A 14,420-nucleotide genomic window follows, 5' to 3' on the forward strand; every position below is an offset into this window, starting at 1 on the left:
TAGAGCTACCGTGGGCAAAAGCCAGCCAGTCTGTGTCTTCATGGAGTTATGTCCAGTGGAAGAGACAAATATTAATTAAAAAGAAAAAGAATCAGAGCAACCAAAATAGGAGCGCTAACAAAAAGACACACGGTTCTCAGAGGGCAGGGACACAGCTGAGGGCGCCGCACACAGTGGGTGCACCGTGGGTGTGAGCCAGAGGCACGGATTATGCGCTCAGAGCCAGCTACAAATTGAATACACAAAACGCTTCCCCTGCAGGAGGACAGGTTCAACTTCCAGGCCTCCGGTGCAAGCGTCTGTAGCTTTTCTCATCTGTGTTGTGAAGATGCTGTCTGACTTAATTGGGGAATGTGCTCTCGGAGGCAGGCTATGGAAACGCTCAGACCCATTTTATTCCAGGGAGAGAAATCCGAACTCACATTGCGAATGGTATGTTTAAATATATGGACAGACATGGGCACAAGTACAAAGGTATACAGGGCACAGGGTATCTTTAATCTTTTTTTCCTACTCCAAATCAAATAATATGTAATAGACCCAGTGCTGGGCTTAGTCAACCATGGCTCGTAGAATTAACATTCTGGAAGCTAGCTTCAGGGGAGCAAGGGGCAGGAAGCCCCGTCTCGGGGAGTAAAGAAATGCTGCCTTTAAATTTCAGGTTAAACCAATGTTATTCACAACCCGGCTCTGGAGCTAAAAGCTTTACACAATCGGGTCTGGTCACGCAAAGGGGGAGGAAGCAAAATAGCCTCGGATTCCCATCTGTCAAGAGAAAGCTGTCTCTTGTGCGTCTTAAAAGATCATAAACCCATTGCATTTTCCTCAGAGCGCAGCAGATTCAGGGGTTTTGCATTTTTCTTGGAGGGTTCCGGTTTGTTTCTTTAAAAATAATCACGCACTTTATGTCTGCAGATGCTCACTGGGAGGAAAAAAATAAAAACAAACAGGAATCTCCGAGATCTCCTCTGGCGTCGTGGCCTTGGGCTGCAACCCCCAGCTGGAAGCCGAGGAGGGAGCCCCAGGAAAGGAGGTCAGAAGTATACAGAGTCCCAGCCAAAGCCCAAACCCTCACGGTTGTCCCTCAGGGCCAGCAGGTCTGGCTTCCAGTCACAGCTCGGCACTTCCAAGCTGTGTGAGCCTAGGCAAGTCCTTCCCCTCTCTGGGCCTCAGAAGCCCTGTCAATCAACTAAGGAGGCTGCATCAGTCATTTCTAATCCTTTTCTCCTCCAAAATCCACCTCAATTTTATCTACTAAATCGTATTAAATGAGCATTAGCTTATTTTTCCCACTTTGGTTGTTTGTGCAGCCTCCTTTGAAACGATCCTCTTTGCCAGTACTTGGTTCAGGAATGGGTACGTAAGAAGACGCATGTGGGGGCTTTTGGGAGAAAGTCAGCAACAGAAAGAAATGATCCCTTTACTCTATAAACGAGAGTATAATTTACCCACAAGCTTTTTGAAAAATGTGAAAATAACTCTCAGATCCTATCGCTGTTTTTGTGGACTACACTTTCCCTCACCTCCAGGGTCCAAGGGTCTCTCCAGATCAGACCCCCCAGGTTCTGTGGTCACTGACATCCCAGCCAGTTTGCTGCCTCTTACCCCGGGAACCGGGCACCCACCATGATCCCAGATCTGCCTTTCCCAGGAGGACACAGGTAGAACCACGTTTTGACAGCCACCGGACACAGGAGTCCAGAGCGAGCGTGGTTTGGAAAACTGAACTGGTGTGATCTGGGGTACCTCCAGCTTGAATCAAGCGAGCACAGAGAGCCTGGGGTTGGTCTCTTTGGGTAGCTGGGGTAGCCAACTCTGCAAGCAATCTATAAAGCAGAGACCAGCCAAATTCAGACCATGCTCCTCTGCAACCTTAAGAAATTGTTTCAGATAGAGGGGAGGATTCAGCCTGGGGCTATGCTAGCAAAATGTCTAACGTAAGATTAAGAGCGCATCATCTGTCCCCATCACAAAATGCAGGCAATCACGGGGGCGCTCACTCCACCAGCCACCTGTCCTCACCCTGATGGAGCACTGCTTAGTGCCAGGCACGTGCCAAGTTATCTTCACACCCTTCAACTTGCTGGATCCTCAGCACATCTGTGCAAAGTAGGTATTCCTACCCCATTTTACAGATGAGGAAATCGAGGCTCAGAGAAGTCGAGGAAAGTATTTAAGACCACTCAACTCTTAAGAGGTAAAGCTGAGATTTGTACCCAGGTCTCTGATCTGCAGATCTAGTACTTTCCACTTCCCTTGACCCTTCATAGCACCTACCAAGACTGAAGCCTTCCGTTTCCTCTCTGCAGACTGGGAACAACGGGAGCACAGGACAAGCCATGGGGCTGTTGCAAGCACTAAATGAGATCATTCCTGTGACAATCTTAGCACAGCGCCTGGCACAAAATTAGTATGCAAAAACTGCTGACTGCTGTGATCCCCATTTTCATGGTGGAAACCCTTCCACGGATCCCCAAGGAAAAGCCCAAACCATCCCCCGTGATCTGCTCTACCCCCCTTGCCTGGTAGGGGCCTCCCTCCATTCAGCCCACAATGCCAGCCCAGAAGGTTACTCATCCTCCTCAGACGGACCCTTCCCCATTGCTCCCCAATGCCACCGTGTGTACTGTTCCCTTGGTGGCATGCCTTCAGCCCCTGCCATCGATTCTCAGACTAAAAACCACCTCCTCTCTGAAGCCTGCCTCCAAACCCAAAGGCTGACTTAATTGCCCTTTCTTCTGTGTTTCCTCAGCAAGTTGCATAGCCGATGCTGTGACCTTGATTTTACTACTCAGAACCATCTCATGAGGTCAAGTCTTCTTAGAAGTCCCACTTTACAGCTGACAAATCAGAGAGACTAAGTAACTTGCTCAAGGTCACACAGCAAATTCACAGCAAAGAACTTGCATACCTTTTTATATACATTGGAGTGAAGTTGAGCACCGTGATGGAGGTGGCACAGCACACTGGTGAACCATGAATGCTCCAAACCCAGAAAGAACCAGGTTCAAGTCCCCACTTTGTCCCTTACAAGCCTATGATCATCGAACACATTCTTTAACCTCCCCAATCCTCAATTTTGCATCTGTAAAATGGGATAATAAAGTTCATTGGAATTGATGAAATAATTGAATGAGAATGCATGTATATACTTAGCATAGTACCTGGCACAGCTTACGTGCTCAACAAACGTGAACTGTTTCTGGGATTATTGTTTCTTTCCTTCCCTGCTAAAAGTCTGAACTCTCTGAGGGCAGAGCCCATGTCTGCTTCACTTCAAGTTTAGGAGATGCTTATAAATGTTTGTTGACTGAATGAGTGACCTACAAAAACTCAAGGGGGAGGGCTGAATGACTCAAGGGCACTCAGCAGTGAGATGGTATCTGGGTAAAAACCATCTGGGAGTGACCATCATCGTGTGAATGATCCCAGAGGAAGAGAAAGAAGCAAAACAATAATGGTTTATGCTCCCCCTACTTCTAAGAAATATTCAAAGCAACTCATAAACTTTAAACTAGAGGGAATGATAGACTACCAAAAATAAGTTGAGTTCTAAGCTTCCTGGCAGCACACACCAAAAGGAAAACGAAGCTAGTCATATATCGCTTGGAGTCCAACATTAAAATGTCATTAATTCTACTCAGAACAATTGCTGGGGCTTCCAGTCTCTGCATGGTGCTGTTTTGGGTGCTGAGCGGGCCCCAGAGAGACTAACAAGTGGGAAGGGGGTCCTGGCAGGGGAGCCATCTGAGCCAGGCCTGGCGGAACAAGGATGAGGTGCTACGATAAGGGGATGGGGTTCCAGGCACAGGCAACAGGGTTCATTTGGCACCGATTTCCCCTCTGAGTCCGTTTCTGTGCCGTGATCAAGGTAGTAAGGTTGGAAACGTCCCATGGGATCCCAGAACCAAAATCAATGTTGCAGATTGCTTTATAAATCTCATCCTGTGAAAATCAAAGGGGCATAGAGGAAAATTCCACCGGAGCTGCCATTATCCAGCCATTAGCTGCACTCAGACTTTTCTCTTGGAGAGGGAGAAACGCAAAACTGTAAAATTGCCAAACGCGTTCAGGTTCGACCGGGATGAATCTGACTGTGCCCTGGGTTACCCAATGAGTCACAGGCTGTCAGTGAGGGAAAGGCCCTAGGGATCTGCTGGCTCCACGCTCAGGGATAGAAGAGATGAGGCCAGACAGCAAAGGGATTTGTTTACGGCCAGACAGCAGGTCCAAGGCAAGCTGGACCTAGGTCAACACGAGGCTCCAGACCCCTGCTCCAAGCCTCACTGATGCGTTCATTCACAGCAACATACCCAACACCCCCTGGGTGGCTGGCCCGGCACATGGCACCAGAGCTAGAGAGAGTCCAAGTCCAAGTCCTACCTTCGAGTAGAAGATGCGGACAAGCAAAAAATTACAATGTTGTAACATAAGTGCTGGGAGCCCGAAAAGCAGAGACAGCGCTGGGAGGCCAAATGGTAGTAGCCAGCCCTTATACAGAGCTTACCCTGTGTAAGCTCTGTTCTAAGCACCGTGTCTGTAGGATCCTCACAACAACCATCTGGTACCGCCTATTACTGTCCCCTCCCATTTCACAGATGAGGAAACTGAGACTGAGAGGTTAAGTAACTTGCCCAAGATTGCACAGCTAAGTCAAGACTCTGGGATCTGAACCCAAGCACCTTAGCTCCAACGTGTGCTCCTAACCCACTCCATTTAGTCTAGACTGGAAATAGGGAGTGGTCCAGAAAGGCCCCCAGAGGCAAAAAAGCTGAAGTTTGAAACTTAAGAATGAGTAAGAAGGAGTTAGTCACAGAGAGGGCCAAAGAAGTGGATGAGCATTCCAACCAGAAGGAACAGCATATGCAAAAGCCTGGAGGCGCAAGAGAAGATGGTGCACGGAGGACAGCTAAATTCAGTATGATTAGAGCGCAGGAATTTGGAGATGCGGCATAGTTGCTCAGTAGTATTATCCAGAACCTAATATATAATCTGATGCACAAACACTGCAAACATATTATTGAAGCTCTCATGGCATTGGTATGAAGAGATGGGATTTTTTGTGTGCTTAAATGAAATCAAGATGACCTCAACGAATAGGCAGGAAGTGTACCTTGTGCACTGCCAAAGGACAAGAATATTCTCTCTAATCCCTGCTGTCCAAATCCATTACCCTGTACAGTGGTACCTAATTACTCCACCTTACAGAGAGATATGCACACTAATTAGGAAGGATGTTAACCACTATAGTGAAAATATTCCAAAGCATATGAAATATTACTAGGAGCAAAAGGGTGATTTGTTTCTGTGAATTGTGCTTTTAAATGAGATCGAAGAATGCTAAAGGCTTCATTTTAATTATACCTGGAAGGATTTCTTGTGTTTGCCTCCCTTTTCCGGCTTCCATGCACACAGCAGTGTATCCCCCATCCCCCACTGCGTAAAAATAAATAAAAGGGCTTAAAAATCATATTTACTCTGATATCTTTGCATTACCCCCATTTGAGCTTTTAAATTACTGCCTTTATTTTTTCCAAGGACAATATAACTAAAAAAGAAGGTTCATATTTTGAAGTGTATCGCTCTGATCATTGCACAAATGTTTTCAGGAGAAATCACTATATTTTTCCAAGATGGGTATGGGTTTTGTCATAGATCAAAGTGAGAGGGAGGAAAAAAAGATAAATCATCAGAGATCCAAAAATACTTTTCATTTGGAGAAGATATCAGGCCATTTCGATGGGGCTGATGGAGTCCCTATTCTGTCTCCATTACCCGCTGCAGGCAGCCCCAGCCAGGAGCCAACCACCGAGATTATATTCCCCATAAGATGGTCCCCGATATATATATAGATATATATATATATGATCTTCAACCTCTATTGATTGACCAATTTCACAAGCAAAGACTGGTGAAATGAAGCTGAAATGAACATCATGCTTTAACTCATTGAACCTATCAGGCCTGAGTTAATCTCACTGTCCACTGTCTCTGATAGAATTCAATTGATCAATCATGTTTCGGTGATAGTACCATTTCACTGGCTTATTGCTTCTTCATTTCAGAGCTTGACCTGTTAGATATACTCAGACTGGCTCGACTCCTCTTGGATACACAGAGATCAGCCTCTGTCTGCCAATATATGTCATCTCCTGTCCCAGTTGAAAAGAACTTGAGAGGCTTTTGTGTATATCTGTTGTGTATTTTCCACCAGACACACTCACATCAGTGGTGGATTTATGATGGTGCAGAATGAGAAAGAACAAATTAAAAGAGGGGTTCTTCACCTAGAAGCACCATCATTTCCCTTTGGCATCGTTCAATTGGCTTGTTTGGGCTCTGTACTCAGTAGAGGCATATTCTTATATTATGCTGACCAGCATGTGTGCGTCTAGACGGGTAAGGCACACCTGAAAACAATGATGATGATGATGATGATGTCAATTACCACCCTTCACATATAGATTCACACTGACCTTGTACATTCATCAGTTCATCTGACTCTCATGAATACTTCAGGGGGGAAAGCAAGAGATTATCATTCCCATTTTAAAGATGAGAAAATGGATGAGGGGAGAGAGCAGCTTGCCCAAGGTCACACTGCATTACTAGGCAGGGTGAGACTGAGAGCCCTGGTATCTCACCTCCTCAGCGCCTCTTACCCTCCTGGGGCAGACCTCCATCAGCATTCCAGAATTGCTGAGCAGTTTCAGGCAAGCCATTTTGTCTTTGACTACTTAGATGAAGGAAACATCCTCAAAATTCAATTCAGAGAATTTTAGAGTGGATTCCAAGATCTGCAACTTCTTGTACAGTTCGGAAACTGAAGCCCAGAAGCAGTGAACAATTTCCCAAAACCAAGTCACTCAGCAGCCCAACAAGGCCTTGAACCTGGATTCCAGACTCTTTCTACCTTCTCTCGGCATCCTAATTTATGTCATGCCAATGAGCGCCTATCAACAGAGAGAACTTCATTCTCCACAGTCAAATTGGCCCTATGCACTGTTAGGGTTCCTTTGTAGCATTTAATTTAATTGCCCAACTGTGAGCCAAAATGCTATACTTTGGGAAATCAGGAGAAAGGGGCTCCGCCTGGGTGGCTGCCTGGGGGAGGGGGCTCTTGGAGCCACAAGGCTAAGCCCCGCATGTGGATCTTTGGAGGAGGCCAGGACGATGACAGTTTGCAAATAAGCCTTGCATCTGCTCAGAGCTGGCACAGTCTGCAAGCTCACTAATGGACTTTCCTCTGCCCGTGGGGCACTAAGGAGAAGCAGTAAATAAAGCAGGCACCTCTGGGGGGAGCCATTGCTGAGGCCAGGGACAGGCTGGGGACAAGAGGCTTGGTTGAGTGCCCTCAGCTGGGCTGGCTGCACTACACTATCTCCTTTACCCACAAAATGACAGCTCCCCTTCCAGCAACCCCAACTCCAGATTCCCAGTCTCCATTTCAAATAGTCGACTCATCTGCTCTTATCGATGGATTCACATGTTCACTCCAAGCCCAAAAGGGTTACAGAGAGAGGGTGGCATATGGTATGGTCGCAGGTGGAGATCCCATTAGAGGGTGGATGACAGAGACCCAGGGGCAGGTGAGGGCCTTCGCCCAGGAGAGAGCTGATGGTGGGAGTGGCTACAAGGAAAAGGGGGCAGATTCAGGAGGTGATCAGGAGAAGCATTTAATGCAGTTGGTGACTCACCGGAAGAAGTAGGGGGATGAGAAATGAGTCCAGAACCCACCTCTGCAGTTCCCTGTGAGAGGTTCCGGGACACCACCCATGGACAGGCTGAGCAAAACCCACAGCCTATCATGGCTTACGAGGTCTCAATGGATTTGGGCACCCCACCCCAAATCACCTTTCTGACCTCACTTCCTCCTGCTCTCTCTCCACTTGTTCTACTCCAGCCACACCATCCCTCAAATACACCAAGCACACACCTGCCTCAGGACATTTGCACTGGCTGTTCCCTCTGCCTGGAACATTTTCCCCCAGATAACTGTTTGCCTTACTCCTCCCTCCCTTAGGGCCTTTGCTCAAATGTCATCTCATCATTATGTCCACCCTCCATGAGAGAGCACATACCTTACCTCCACCCTGTGCTTACACATTTTCCTTACTTAATATATACTCTCTTCCCTCATTAGAGAATATGAATATATATCCATCATATATATTCCTGAGAGCAGGGACTTTTCTGTCTGTCTTGTTCGTTGCTGTGCCCCGAGCACCTAAAACAGTGTCTGCACAGAGCAGGCACACAATAAGTATTTGTGATGTGAATGGATGAAAGTGGGTATGTAAACATGCCTGCCTTTGGTGAAATCATCAGAAGATATGGCCACTTTCTCTTTGGGTACATCTGCGACTCCTCTTCCTTGCCTGACCTGGGGCTTGGGAGCCAGACCTCCCTAAGGGAAAACAAAGGGGGCCACCAGGCCTGGCCCCCAGTGAGGCTACGGGGCCCAATACCAAGTCAGAAGCCAGTAAATGGACGAGTGACTCCCCGAGAGAGGCCAGCCTTGGAAGCATCAACGTGACAAAGGCTGTGGAGCACAGGGTGCAAGCTCTGGCTCTGACACTTGTCAGCTACGTGACCTCATGCTTCTCTCATCTCATCTGTGCAATGGGGTCAGTAGATCGTGCCACCCTTACAGCCAGAGCAAGCAAGCCACTGGACCCCAGACCCGGCAGCGCAGTCTACACAAGCAAGCACCGCGTGTCCGCCGAGGAAGACAGGGAGTGCATGCAGGAGAAAGGAAGCCATGGGCTTAAAAAGGACAAGACGTGTGCAGGGAGGCGCCTGGCTAAGCTTCACCCCTTGGTTCACGATTCACTCATCTTTTGCAGGTGCCATGACCTCAGGTATCGCCTGTGAGGGAACCCAGTCTCAGCCTTTGAGGAGACCAGGCCTGCAGAGGAAGATATGCTTCAAGCATGGGAAAGCGCCCTGGACCCTCAGAGAGCCCCAAACAGCAGGGGACGGGGGCCCAGCAACAGAGCTTCCTGGAAGTGGTGGCATTTGAGCCAGGGTTTGGACTTGTAGGCATGAAGGGAGAAGGCAAAGACGTATCCCAGGCAAAAATGTGCTATGGATGGGGATGTGCTCGCCGAATGAGGCCTCCTGGAGCCTAGCACCAGTGGAGCAGGGTCTTGTGGGTCATTCAGCTTTCAAACTCCAGGCATAACTCAGAGCCAAGCTTCTGTGGCCCTCCAGCTCCAGGTCTTGCAGGTACACAGTATATGAAGATTTTGCTCTTTAACAGCCACAGAACTTCCCAAAGGAAGGCACCCTAGAGCGAGACCCATCGGTTCCAGTGGTTCTCAACAAAGGTAATGCCGCCCTCCCCCTGCCCTACCAGCAGAGGACATTTTGGAAACCTGTGCATTATTATTTTGTCACTGGGGAGGAATTATTGACATTTAGTGGGCAGGGCAAGGGAAGCTATCCCTCATAGTCCAGCAAAGTGAAGACCTGCCCTGCATCCCACACACCTTTGGGGTGACACACTAGATATTCAGACTAGTAAGAGTTCTCTTCAGAAATATTCGAGCCACAAATTTAATGCATAGACAGAAACTTGGTGTTTTAATTTATACTGACTTTTCCAGGAACACAACCACGATATATATTGAGGGAAGGTTATGTTTTGCTTGGATTGGAATTTTATCAAGACATGTTCACTAACACAAAACCAGTTTGCCAAAAAAACACAGCTGTCCACATTTGTGGCTGCTGCATTCAGGGTGATTCTACACTTAAGTGCAAGCAACTGACTACTTTACTATGTCTTCTGGCGATGCATTCATTTATACAATGAAATGCATCATATTACTATTATTTTACTCTTCTTTTCCCTTTTTGCTACAGTTGTGGCATTATATTGATTTTTTTAACTGTGTGTGTAGATGGGCTATAATAGCAAAGGAAGCCCATCAAAATAAAGAGAAAACATCGGGTCAACAGGATTTAAAATCACTATAAATGATATACAAGGGTCCTTCCAACTCTGCCATGCTGGGACTATATTTCTAATCTATCTTTCTGAAAAGGAACACTCCGAAACACTTCTCGGACCCCTTTTGAAGGTGGAGAAAAGATGAACACAACTCTAAAACAAAAGTACTTCCTCGACCATGAAGAGCGAAAACTTGTTCCTGAAAGACAAGACCTGGGTTCCCTCTGCCCATTTTTATAAGCCATTTTCCAAATACAATAATCCAGCTGAGACTGCGCCAAGAAGAGAGCCCAGTTCTGCAGCAGCTCTCCTTCCTTCTGGAGCCTCCTTTCCACTGCCTGTACCAGTGTAAAGAGGGACAGGCCAAGGGAAGAAAACGGCATCCTGGAAACTCACTGCTCCTCCTACCCAGCAAATGTGCAGAATGCCTGTTGGAGCAACGGAGGAGGGACTAAGACTGAGGTGAGGAGTATGAGCAGGGAGGGGGCTGAGGCAGGTTAGAGCCCACCTTTGGCACTAGCAGAGTCCTTAAGTGCTCAGGCTCTGGAATCCCAGCACTGCTGGGTTGAATCCCAGCTCTGCAACGTACTAGCGCTGCATGCCGTCTCTATGTCTCGGCTTTTCCCTCTGCCAAAGGGGAAAAGTAACAGGACCTATATACTTGTGCTCTCAGCATGGCGCTTGCCGTGTGGATACATAGGAGGCTTCCTCTGTCAGCCTCCTAGAGCTGAGGAAGAAGAGCGATTTTCTTCCTTACTGCTCACATTGCAAGACCAGGAGCAGAGACCTGGGTCTGACTCCAGCTCCTCTATAGCAAACCCACATTCAACTGGTCCTCAACTCTCCCATTTTACAGAAGGGGACATGGAGGCCCAGAGAGCAGAAGAAGATGGACAAAGCTCACACAGCAAGCGCATGTTAGATTCCCAGTCTGGACCCCTTCTTGTGCAGGGAGGAAGGAGGGAGGCACGGAGGGCGTTCTGCGGGAGACGCCATGCCCTCGAAGCACGGGGATGTGGACGGCGGACAGTGATGGAAGGAAGGCCACCACTCCAGGGCAGAGGGCAGAGAGAAACACCACCACCACACATGGTGTTTAGATAGTACCCAGGGGGACAAAAGGGGGTTGAAATCTGACCCTGAACCGGCCAAGCCATGGCACGGGAAGAGGAGGCCTTTGTGCTTTTGTCTAATTTTCCACTGGGGGAAGAGACAAAAAGCTTAGCGTATCAGGGCGTCACCCAGCAGGACCAGAACCCACCCCAGACCAGGGGGCAGAGGGAAAAAGAGATGGCAGGGACACCAGGGAACAATGGCCAGTCCGACAAGAAAAGGAAGGACCGAATGAACCTCCAGCCGAGGGGAGGGACCGGGCCTCCCCGCGCCTCCGCGGCAGCCCGGCCGGCGGGGCCCTGCTCCCCAGGCTCGGGGCGCACGCCTCCCTCCGGCTCCCGACACTTGGTCTGCGCCGCGCCCCCACCCCCGGCGCCCTCGCCTCGGCGCGCATCATCTGCTCCGCTGCCCAGCTCCCGGCTGCCGCCGCGGCCGCGCTCCCCGGGGCCCCGGAAAGCTGGCATCCGTTGTTACCATAACAAACTCGATTGTTCTCAGCAGGGCCCCGGCAAATAAAGTCATTCATTACGGGCCTCTCCCGGCCGCCGTGGGCCGCGCGGCAATCAGCAGGCCGCTCGCTGCCCCCTCGCGCGCCGAGACACGCGCCGTCGCGGGTACCTGCCGGGCCCGGCCCGCGGCGCCGCGGCCGCCACGCTGCGCCCCGCGGCCCAGCCGCTGCCGCGCCGCCGGGGGAAGCGCCCGGCCGCCGATTAGTTTTATCTTGGAACGTCAATTGACTTATACTGATTGGCTTCCTGCCGCCAAATGTCAATTAAATTGCAAATGCTTGGCGGAGGCCGGGCGCAGGAGGGCGGCCTCCTTCCAGAGGGCGCCGAGCGCTCGCTGCTTTTTGCGCCGTGTTCTCACGCGGAGTAATTTATTTCTCCCGCCGCATCGCCCGGGAACAGCCCGCTGCCCTCCTGGAAGGCGTTTGGCCTCTGCTCCAGGCCGAGGAGGCGCCTGGGCAGCACTGAGGCCCGGCGCGCTGGGCGGGAGCCGGGAGCCAGGGCCCCGGGGCGCCCCTGCCCAAAGGCCGCGGAAAAGGGTCTGGCCTTTCGCCAGGGCACTGGGCCTCTGGTGAGGTTTACTCGCAAGATGGCACAGCGGGACCCCTGGAAATTCCTCAAAGGTCTTGGGATGTGACTGCTGGTGCGACCCGGAGCAAATCCCTTCCCGCCTCGCTCCGGCCTCGCTCTCTTCACGGCCGGAGATGGGGCTTGAAGGAGATGGCCACAGCGATTCTGGCCAGCCCTCAGTCCTCTGTCCGCGGCTGCCGATGGAGCAAGGTCAGGCAGGATCACCGACCTTCACCTGGTTCGGTCTCGGTGCCACGTGGTTCATGTGCACGGTCTAATCTTCTCAACAACCCTCTGAAGCAGATATTAGTATCCGCGGTTTGTACAGATAGGAGAATTGAGACACAAGCTGGCTAAGGAAGTTGCCCGAGATCTCCCCACTAAGACTGGTGGGAACTGGGCTTCACACTGGGCAGGCTGACTTCAGAGGTCCATGGCTTACTCGCAGTGTGCTGTACTCGCAGGGAAAGGTGTTGTGGAGAATTGGGTAAGGAAGGGGGACAGGCACAAACCCAGGCAGAGGCACCTGCCACAGGTCCAGGACTGTGCCAGATGTTTAACAACTGTCAGGGAATTCCCACAGTAATTGTATGACCTAAGTGTCATGGTCCGCACTTTACAGATGAGAAAACCGGCCCTTAGAGAAGTTCAGGAATTTGTCCACAATCACAGAACAGGTATGTTACATGATCTGTAGTGACACTCTCTTATACCTTCACAGAGCTTTACAGTTTACAAAGCACTTTCTCATACATTGCTTCTCATTCAATTTGCACAATACTTTTGGGAAGGCATTATGATCTCTCTTCTGCCAACAAGAAACCAGAGGCGAAGTGGGTTGCCCAAGACTACCTGCAACGGAGTGTAAGGCCAGGGCAAAAACCCAGCGGCTTGTGACTCCAAATGCAGTGCTCCAAGCCCTATCTCAAGAGGCCTTGTAACAAGGATGGCTCAGGCAAAGACTGCTCTCATCCCTTACCCCCCACCATTTGGGGGAAGTTAGGGCAGCAACACAGTTATAAACTGGAACCAAGCTAGAAAATGCTTAGGGCCAGGAGAGGAACAGTGAAGAGCTTTGGGGACTCCCAGGAGAGAAAGCATTTGCAGGAAGGACCACAAATTATGGTCCAAAAGAGGTTTTATACCCCCCCCCCCCCCATTTCTCCCATAAACCTTCCCCCTTGCTGCTTCTGCCTGCTTCCTTAAGGTTGTCTCGGGAGAGAGAGGTACGAAGGTTCTTAACTGATAAAAACGTGCCAGCGTTTAAAAGATACAAACCTGACTGATCGTCCTTTTCAGAAAAGAGATGTTCACAGAACAAAAGTACCATTCAGGAGTGCTGGATGGCGTTTGTATCTCAGACAGAAAGGAAATGAAGAGAAAGAAGATGGAGGTGGAGGGAGGGGGAGCAGCAAGGAGGAGGGCGGAGGAAGGACCCAGAGCTGGAAGGGTTGTCCAGGCTCATCGCACCCAAACTGAGGCCCAGAGAGGGCAGGGACCCAACTGAGATCGCACAGCAAGATAAGAGCAGAACTAGAATGAGGGACCCAGGCCTCCCACCCCCATGTCAGGCTCATTCCACCTCTACAAGCTGCCCTCATCTACAACTTCAATCATTTGATTTTCTGAAACACGGAGCTAAAATTATGCCAGTATAAATTCTAGTGGGCACTTCTTTCTTTTCCTGCAGACCTTAGCCTGAAAAATCCTATTTTAGACTTGGCCATATAAATAAAATAACCACTGAAAAAGAGAAAAAGAAAACAATTTACAAGAATTTAGAACGGGGAAGCGGACTTGGCCCAATGGATAGGGCATCTGCCTACCACATGGGAGGTCCGCAGTTCAAACCCCGGGCCTCCTTGACCCGTGTGGAGCTGGCCCATGTGCAGTGCTGATGCACGCAGGGAGTGCCCTGCCACGCAGGGATGTCCCCCGCATAGGGGAGCCCCATGCGCAAGGAATGCGCCCCTTAAGGAGAGCCGCCCAGCGCAAAAGAAAGTGCAGCCTGCCCAGGAATGGCACCACACACACACAGAGCTGACACTAGATGATGCAACAAAAAGAGACACAGATTCCCATGCCGCTTACAACATGCCGCTTTCTTGATAGAAGCTGATCAAGAAGAACATGCAGCAAATAGACACAGAGAACAGACAACTTGGGGGGGGGGGAGAGAGAAGGGGGAGAGAAATATAAAAAGTAAGAAAAGAAAGAATTTAGAACGTTTTCAACAAGGTCTTGGGGAATCTGGACTCAGGGTAAAAACTCTGCTC

The 14,420-nt window shown here is 49.8% G+C and overlaps 1 protein-coding gene across 2 annotated transcripts in view; it reads right to left on the reverse strand.

The window, feature by feature from the left end:
- The window catches only part of PAX5 (paired box 5), a 198,632-nt gene that overhangs the window by 142,268 nt on the left and 41,944 nt on the right, over positions 1 to 14,420 (reverse strand). The gene's annotated exons all lie outside the window — the stretch shown is intronic.

Source organism: Dasypus novemcinctus, chromosome 8, assembly GCF_030445035.2.
Source record: "Dasypus novemcinctus isolate mDasNov1 chromosome 8, mDasNov1.1.hap2, whole genome shotgun sequence".
In the NCBI taxonomy this organism is placed as follows: Eukaryota; Metazoa; Chordata; class Mammalia; order Cingulata; family Dasypodidae; genus Dasypus; species Dasypus novemcinctus.